Here is a 9,140-nt window from a genome sequence, read left to right as displayed (position 1 = left end):
AGAGTCACGCGCAGTGAATGGGGACGTGGCGGCCACACAGCCGCGCCCACACGCCGCCCGGAGTAGGGGGCTGGGACTGGCCATCTCCACAGGCCCCGGGACCAGAGTTGGGCGGGAATCCGGTCCACGCAACTCGGCGCGCTCGCGGGGACGTGGCGCTTTCCAGCCAATCCCGGCTACGCGATTGTGGGACCAATGGCTGCCCGGGGAAGCCATACGTCAGCGGCGGGTGTGTCGGTGATAGGTCGGAAGGCGTCCGGCTAGGCGGATGGGGGCGGGGCGCGGAGCCGCTTCCGGTTGGGTGGTTCTGCGCGCGTGAGCTTAGCCGGTGGGTGAACGGCGGTCACGGTAGCCTGGGCTGTGGGAGCTTCGAGCAAAGGTAGGTAGTGTGGTGCTCAGCCCCTTCTCTGCCGCCTCATCTTCATTCGCTTTCTTGCTGCCTCCGGGCTTCGCTCCCAGCGCGGCATGGGCCTCCCTCGTACGGGGCCCGTGTCTCTGCTAGCGCTGGGGTCCCGGGCCTGAGCCTGCTCGTGATCCGCGGGCCCTTGGAGCGCAACCTGGGTAGAGGCCGCAGCTCTCTTGACCGCGCGCTCTAGGGAGGGGGCTGGGTCCGGTCGAACTCTGGCTCCTGGCTTTGCGTCCTGTTGGGTACTGTTTTGTGCCTGGCTTGATGCGTCCTTGTTCTCAGTCCCTGGGCCCCGCCACTCACCGAGTCGTCGGACTAGAGGGTCACTTTTGTTTGCCTCTTGAAGGTCGGAGGGCAGTTGGAGCTCCCTCACCGGCCTGCCTGTATGTGCCAGCCCCGCCCCAGGGCCACATCCCGAGTGCAGGGTACATCTGCCAGGAAAGTCGTGTTCGCTGACTTAAAGGATGCAGAAACAAGGGGAAAAGCGAATGAAGACACTGTGATACTTTAAAAACACCTGTAATTTTAAAGAAAAGCCGAATGAGCTTCCATGTTTGGCCAAATACTTCAATCAGCGATGGAAAATGGTTTTAAATTTTTATTAGGGAATTTTTTTTAATCTTGTTTTGTTGCCTCTAGCTCTAGATCCTTCTGATTTTTGGCATGCTGTGTTCAGAAGCAAACTTAATTCCCTACAGCTGCCATGATTAAGAGTATAAGTGGAGAGGTTTGCATTTTCGACAGCATCAAGGCAAAAGCTCCCTGGGTCTCCTGCTAAAACTTTTGGGCCTTTGATCTGAATTCCTAAGTGTATAAAGTCCCAGAATAGTGTCTTTGAGAATTGAATTGCATTCACTTCCTGGCATAGACCATAAAGTCAGTGTTAATGAATTGGGAATAAGGTTCACTTCTAGTATGTTTTCTGTTCTAATAGTTTATTGAGGTTGGAAGTAGAGAACCTTGGAGTCTCTGATAAATTATTCCTTGCCATAGAATGGACCTTGATCCAAGACAGATACATATTTGACCTCATTCAGTAGTTAATCAAGTACCAAACGATAGCCATCACTGAAGAATATATGTAGTATAATCCAAACGAGGGACCAGGGAGAGCCTGTAAATTGTATATATGTGCAGAGAGGATGAGTTTGCCTAGGCCTAATCTGATGTTTTACAGTGATTCAGTGGTCTCCAATAGGATTCTTTTTAGAATCATAACTAGGAGAACCATGAGCTCAAAAATAATATATTGAGTCTGCTGGAATGGATGGTACTCCATATAGCTTTGAAATCAACTCATCGCCATTCTCAATATAATCATTGTTTCCATTCATCCAGTAATGTGACAAGAGATACTTATCAGTAGCACCTTATATACATTGCACCAGTATAGGAGATCAGTACATTGGTATTAACACAGTTTTTCTGTTACATGGATGTACTAGGGATGTTAGAAGGACAGAGGTGGCCAGGGATAGCCATTGGAAATGCTTGCTAGGCCATAAGGCTCAAAATCCTCTACGAACTCTTGAATATGGATGTTGCTGATGCTGTAATTTATGTATTAGAGTTAAGACAGCTGAAATAGCACTTTTGCCTCTTGCTGGCTGACAGCCAGATCCAGTAAGAAGCATTAGGGTTTGGCGAGCACAGGCAAACAGGGCTGCCACATTGCTGCCAGGTACCACCCAATTAATCCAGTAAAATGTACTGGTACCTAAAAAGTGCAAGACAGTGTATTGGACTACAGAGGGGAAGATAATTTATATTGGCTGATCTGTAGAAATTCTTCCAGAAATGTAGACTCTATAGGGGAGCTAAGACGACGACTTAAAGTAGCCTATGATCATTATTATGGAGTGGTACAAACAAGTTTTATAAAAGTTTAGAGGAATAGGTACAGATCACTTCCAGCTGGAGTGATCATAGGATCATCTAGGATCTTAAAATTATTTATAGACATTTGGCACTGAAGGAAGGTTAACCTAAAATAACTACTGAATTCTCAAGGACTTATGCATGTTACACATGCACAGCAAAATTACAACTAGACACTAAAGCTCTTGTCCTACACTTTGCATAGCATTCATATGGCAATTAATTATGTATTAAAGTTTCAACCAAAAGGAAACTTTTCTCACAGAATTTCTAGAACTTTTTTCTTACAAAAAAAGTTTTTGATTCTGTAGCCAAAAAAATTTTAAAGTTTGTTCTGGGTTACTTTGGTTATAGAACTAATGAAGCCTAAGTAACAGTTGCAGTCATTCTCAGAGCTTTTCTTCAGCCAAATTTTGCACATTTATATACTCAGTTATATTGTAAGTGTATTTCCTCAGTCACAAAAATAATTTAATTAGAATGGGTTAATAAACTAAATTTGCTCCATCGCTGGAGAAACGTTAAATAAATGGTTTGTTGGTGTCATAACTTTTATCAAATTATGAAAGTTGACATTATTACTTTTATGTGATAGTCTATTGGTGGTAATTGTGCTAAAGTCTGTAAGTGAAGAATGTCAGGTAGATAACTTTAATTCCTAGATTTCATAACCTGGGCCTTATTTAAATTGCTATCCAGCTGTTTCCCCCAATTCCCAATTGATGTAGACACTTGGGCAATGAGATCTTGCTTTTACTGCATTATGGAGAAAAGCCTTTTCTGCTGAATGTACAACTCAGAGAACTGGAATTTTATCACCACACCCATTTCTCCCACTTGTTAACATTGAGCAATGGGTCTTTAGTCAACCAGAATAACTGTGGGATCATTCTGTGTTAACATTCTTCAGAAGCTGAATTTAATCCAGACATCTTAAATTTCCCTGAAACAATGTACTTTTAAGTGTTCTGTAACTAATCGATTTTTACCAAAAGTGATTGGGAAGGGAGGGGGGAGTGGTAAGAATTTAGAGCTTTCAAGGAAATTTTTGAGTGGATAAAATAAACTGATTCTTAAGGCTCATCATTGTTATTAAAATCAAGCTTGCACCATTAATCTTATAAATTACTGGAACAATTCATGGAAATTCATGAAAAACCATTGGTGATATACTGTATAAGGATGGTAGCTACTTGATAACTTTTCTAGTTCTTTACTTTGTGTCTCTAACATGGTGCTATTCAATAGAAATATAATATAAGCCACATATGTAATTTTAAATCTTCAGATGAAAATTTAAAACAGGTGAAATTAATTTTAATAATATATTTTACTTAATCCAATACATACAAAGTACCATTCTTTTGAAACATAGTGTAACACTTATATGCCACATCTTACTTCACACTAACCACATTTCCAGTGCTTAGTGGTGACATGTGGCTAGTGGCTACTGTACTGGCTAATGCTGTCCTAGAACTTTTTTTTTTTAAGAAAAAAATATTAGATGTTACCCTTCTAATAGGTAGGGGAGGGACAGAATTTTAAAGAGATAAGCTTGTAAGTCATTTGAAAAATGAGAGATGAGGTGCATTTTCACAACCATTGATTTACCTTCTAGATTATTTGGTAAAAGCTCATACAGCTAAGTCCTTCACTTATGTATATCATTTTTTTCCTGATGTTATTGATGTGCAGTTATGTTGAATGGGGCGAAGAAAATAAGAAGGGTCATTTAGCTTTCTATTGTTTGGTTGAAAAGAGAAAGGTGTTTCAAAAATGAACTGCACTAATGTACTTCTTCAAATGCCTTCTGTGAAAAGTTATTTTGTACTGTTTCTTTTCACATCTTCCCACATAAAATATACTTTGTCTTGAGACTATCCTTTGTTTCTACTTGAACATTTTTATATGTATATGCATTTAGATAAATCTAGTGGAGTCGCTTTTTGGGTTTGGTGGGTAGTGTCTCTATTCATAAAACAAGAGGCCTTTTGTTAGTTTCTAATAACCAGGAATTGATATATGTGGACACACAGAATTTTTTTTTTAAGTGGAAGTTATTTAAAGTGCAGATTTTTCATTGCCCATTGCAGAGAGATGAAGACAATTAGGCAGGACCATTGGCTTTGTCCATCAGGTGGTCCTTGATGACCCTTTTAGGCATTTTCATCAGTGGTAAGACAGAAAGCCAGATTTCAGGGTGACAGTGGATGGTGAGGAAACAGGCAGCAATGTAGACAACTGTGAAAAGGAAAGGGAAGAGCAAACTTGAAGAAATAGTCTGGGAAGGACTAATTTGGGGTTGTAGAGATGTGAGAAGTATCGATTGACAGAATGAAGGAGCCTATAGAGAAGTGGGACTTGAAGTCTAATTGAGAGAGGGGGAAAGGAAAGAGAAGTGGATAAATAAAGCCAGATCACTAGGCTTTTATTCTCTATTGACTTCTTGTATCAAGATGTTAAGCTTCAAACATAAATGTAGTTTTCCCTCTAAATCACAGATGAGTCAATGTGTTATATCTATATGCTGCATGTCTCAAAACTTTGAACAGTATCTATCCTTTCCCTGATAGTGTTGTAGGGCCTAAGTATTTTCCTATTGTAATGTTTGGGGTTTGCAAGTGTTCTTAGATGTTGTATTTTATTCTGATGATGTAATCATATATAAAATTTTCCTAAATGTGAAGTCTCCTTATTAATAGGCATAAGGAAAGTCCTTTGTCACTATGACTCTTGATTTTACTAGATTTTGTAAGTCTCTAACATAATAGATATTGTTTGGATATATCAGAAAACCTCAACAACATTGTAAAGTAAGGCAAATCATAACTAAAGCCAAAATGTTTCATTATTTTAGTTATACTAAGTTTCCATTTATATTGTCAGAGCTAGGGCTCAGACCCTCCAAACCCATTGTACAGACTGGGTCCCCAGACCCCTCACATGCCAGGCTGGGACCCCAGTCCCCTCACATACAGGTCCATGCTAGGTAATTGGGAAAGATTCTAGGAGCTGTTGGCAGATAACATGAGCTCAGTCCTCAGCTTCCTTAGTGGCAGCAGCTTACAGGTCCAGTAGCTTAGAGGTCCAGCAGAGGATCCTAGGGGCACTAGCAGCAGCAGCAGCCGCCAGTTCCAGCAGCAGTAGTGGCCTCCCCATGCCGCCCCCTCCCCCCTGGAGGGGGGCATCCTAAGGATGGGAGGCGCTGTGTATCGGAGCCACTCATCCTTTAAAGTCCATAACCCAGGACACCTGGGTGCACATGCACAATTACACTAGATGATAACCAAGGAACACCTGAGCGCATATGCCTGTTTACATCAAATGCTTGGCAAGATTCTGAACATCTGAGGGGCTCTGACCATTTTTCCTACACTTTCCCAACAAACATATAATCCTGTTCCTTGTTTCTAAAGTTTTATTTGTCTAAACAATTATTTGTGGTTTGAAATAGAAGTTTTATTTTGTCCTAAAGTAAAAAGGTATACTTATTTTGATTTGTAGTTGAGAGCCACTATATCTCTTTAATTTTCTCTTTACTGTTGAACTGATTTGGTTGATCAGTTGAATTATTAAAGGGTGAGCCAGAGTGTTATTTACCTAGAGCAATATGTTTTACTTTTAAAATAGCATTCATTTTATTAAGAATAGATATGCATTTTTCTTTCAGTCTTTTTCAGTCTGGAGAAATGGCTTGAAAATGTTTGCTTTGTCACATAATATTGAAAAGTTTTTAGAATATCGCGTAAATTGAAAAGTACACACAAAGAAAAAAAATAAGTAATACACAAGAAGGTAATATACATGAGTGTGCTCATTTACAAAAATTAGCACAGCAGAGTACAGTATTAAAGTACAGTTCCACACCAACCTCACCAGTCCACTCCACTCCTCTCTTCTCCATTGAACCTAGAGGTTAAAACTGTCTGCACATGGGTGTTTATCCTTCCACACTGTTCTCATGCATGTGTTATATTTTATACAAATAAAGACATGGGGAGATTGTTTTACTTTGCTTTGCTTTTTGCATAAATGAGATCTTGATACTGTTTTGCTGCTTGCTTTTTGTTCACTTAACATATTTTGGTGAGTTCTCCATTTACTACAGATAGATCCACCTTTCTCTTTAACCTCTGCACTTTTTCATAATATAGATTTAATATATTTTACCAGTTCTCTGGTTTAGTTTGTTTTCCAGTTTTTTATGATGATTTTTTTTATTGAAACATAATTGACTATACTTATTTGTGGGGTATAGAGTTGAATATCAGAACCTGTGTACAATATGTGGTGATCAAATCTGTTTTCCAATTTTTTTATCATTGTAAACTATCATCATTGAACATCTTTATACAAGTATCTATATATATACAAATTTGGGTATTTCAGTGGGATCAAGTGAAACAATGTTAAAGAACTTTCAGAAGTGTAACCAAGTTCTAACTTTGGTGAGAACAGCTTAAGAAAAGTACCACCTTCTACCCCTTTCTCTCTGGGTCTCATGATCATGCTTTCACATTGCTTCCTCTAATGGGTTTTCACCAGTCTTAACAACCATCACATCATCAGTAACAGTACCTTTTTGGAGAGTGGGCACTTGGAAGTGACCACCCCTCACCCCCCATCATCTCCTTAGCTAAATTTCTGTTTGTTTTATTGGCACTGTCCTTTTTACTCTATAAGACTTTCTACTGTCTGTTGAGGTTTCCTCCTCTGCCGTTTCCGGACCTCCCACCTTCCCCCACTGAGCTGCTTTCCCAGTGATTGCATACAATGCCCTTGCTCGCCATTTCACAACCTGAAAGTTGTTCATGAAGGCCCCAGGTTGTGCCTCTTTATAATCAGCTCTCTAGGCTATGTTACTTAATTAAATGTATTTCTCTATTTGCTTTCCTTTTACTTTTAAGGAATCTTTATATAACATGTTCACCTGCACTAAGAAATTTTTAGTTTGAATCCAAAGGAGTCTACAAATCCAAGCTAATTATACAATATAACTTCATTTAGCTATTATTTGGGGGTTACAAGAAAATGGATACATTGAAATACGTGTTATGTTTTGGCATATTTAATTTCCTTATCCCCTGACCCAATTTATTCCCTTCATTCTAGTTCCCAAAACTTTGTGGCAGGATCAGATATATGCAGTTTCTTCATATTAAATACACTTTAAGGTATTACTATGGCCCTTTGAGAGTTGGGTTAGAATAATGGTTCTCAACCTGGCTGCATCTAGGAATCCTTTTAAAAATATTAATGCCCAGGCCTCACCTCCAGATAGTGTCTTATTTAATTGGTTAGGGATGGGGTTTAGTAGTCACATTTTCTAAAAACTGCCTAGGTGATTCTAAGGTGTAGTCTGGATTGAAAACCACTGAGCTAGAAGCTGTAAGGCTACACAACTACACCCACCAGTTGTTGAGTAAGGCAAATCATAAGTAAAGCCAAAGTGTTTCATTATTTTAGTTACGCTAAGTTTCCATTATATTGTCAGAGCTAGAGTTCAGACCCTTCAAGCCATTGTACAGACTGGGTCACAAACCCCTCACATGCCAGGCTGGGTCCCTAGACCCGTCACATGCAGGTCCATGCTAGGTAATTGGGAAAGATCCTAGGAGCCATTGGCAGATGATGCAAGTTCAGTCCACAGCAGCAGCGATGGCGGCCTCTCTTCAGAGGATCCCAGGGGCCCTGGCAGCAAGTCTCTAGCAGCAGTAGTGGCCTCCCCATGGCCCCCTGGGGGCATCCCGGGGTGGGGGACAGTGTGGATCAGAGCCACTTATCCTTTATACTTAAGTCCATAACCCAGGACATCTGGGTGCACATGCGCAGTTACATTAGACAATAACCAAGGAACACCAGGGCATACGTGTATATTTACATCAAATGCTTGGCATCTGAGTATAAGATGTGAGTGCTTAGATTAGCTAGTTCCACTAGTGACATACTGGGGAAGTTGAAGTCTATGGCTGGTTGTGAGGAAAATGGAGACAGAATGGTCAGGCTCCCTCACCTCATATCCGTCTGAGCATGGCTCAGCCTGTCTGTTGTAAATACGTTAATTGCGTGTGTGCACCCAGGTGTTCCTTGGTCATCTGCCTTTAATATAAAGGACAACAGCTCTGATCAGTGAGGAGGCTGAGCTCACATCCGAATAAAGCATGTCAACCTTGCCAGCAGCTCCCAGGATCTTTCCAGTTACCTAGCTCGTGACCTGCATATGATGGGTCTGAGACCCAGTCTGCACAGGATGGGTTTGAAGGGTCTGTGACCCAGCCCAACACTAGTTTAATCTGCAGATTAGGATAAGGTAATGCCTTTACTTTCATGTCTTGCAGTGTCTACTGTAACATTGCTACAAACTAGGTAGTTTAAAGAACAAAAATTTATTTTCTGTCATGGCTGTGCTCTCTGAAGGCTCTCTTCCTTGCCTCTTCTAGCTTCTGGTGGTTGTCAGCAATCCTTGGCACTGCCTGAGCTATAGATGCATCACTTCAATCTCTATCTCATTCATAACAGTTCAAATTTCCCTCATTTTATAAGGACACCAATCACTGAATTAGGGCCCAGCCCGCCCTAATCCAGTATCACCTTGTTTTAACTTGATTACATCTGCCAATGCCCTATTTCCATATAAGGTCACATTCACAGGTACGAGGGATTAGGCATAAAGGAGATAAGAGATGTGAAATTGCAAAAATTTATTCTCACTGAAGGGGAAAAAGCATTCAGAATCCATATTCTACTGATAAAAGTTTAATTAAAATATGAAAGTCTGGGGAAACCCTTTCTCTTGATTTTTAATTTTACAGGTTATTTTACTCCAAGACCTTAACCTCTCTGGACAGTACTG

At 40.6% G+C, this 9,140-nt stretch overlaps 1 protein-coding gene across 3 annotated transcripts in view; it reads left to right on the top strand.

The window, feature by feature from the left end:
- The first annotated feature begins 276 nt into the window (after nucleotides 1-276).
- Nucleotides 277-9,140, top strand: part of CALU (calumenin) — a 30,451-nt gene continuing 21,587 nt past the window's right edge. For all 3 annotated transcript variants that reach the window (XM_063099987.1, XM_063099985.1, XM_063099986.1), the window contains exon 1: nucleotides 277-379. The gene's annotated coding sequence lies outside the window, so the exon portion shown is untranslated. The remainder of the gene's footprint in view (nucleotides 380-9,140) is intronic.

Source organism: Cynocephalus volans, chromosome 6, assembly GCF_027409185.1.
Source record: "Cynocephalus volans isolate mCynVol1 chromosome 6, mCynVol1.pri, whole genome shotgun sequence".
Classification (NCBI taxonomy): Eukaryota; Metazoa; Chordata; class Mammalia; order Dermoptera; family Cynocephalidae; genus Cynocephalus; species Cynocephalus volans.
This window is presented reverse-complemented; position numbering and strand designations above follow the sequence as displayed.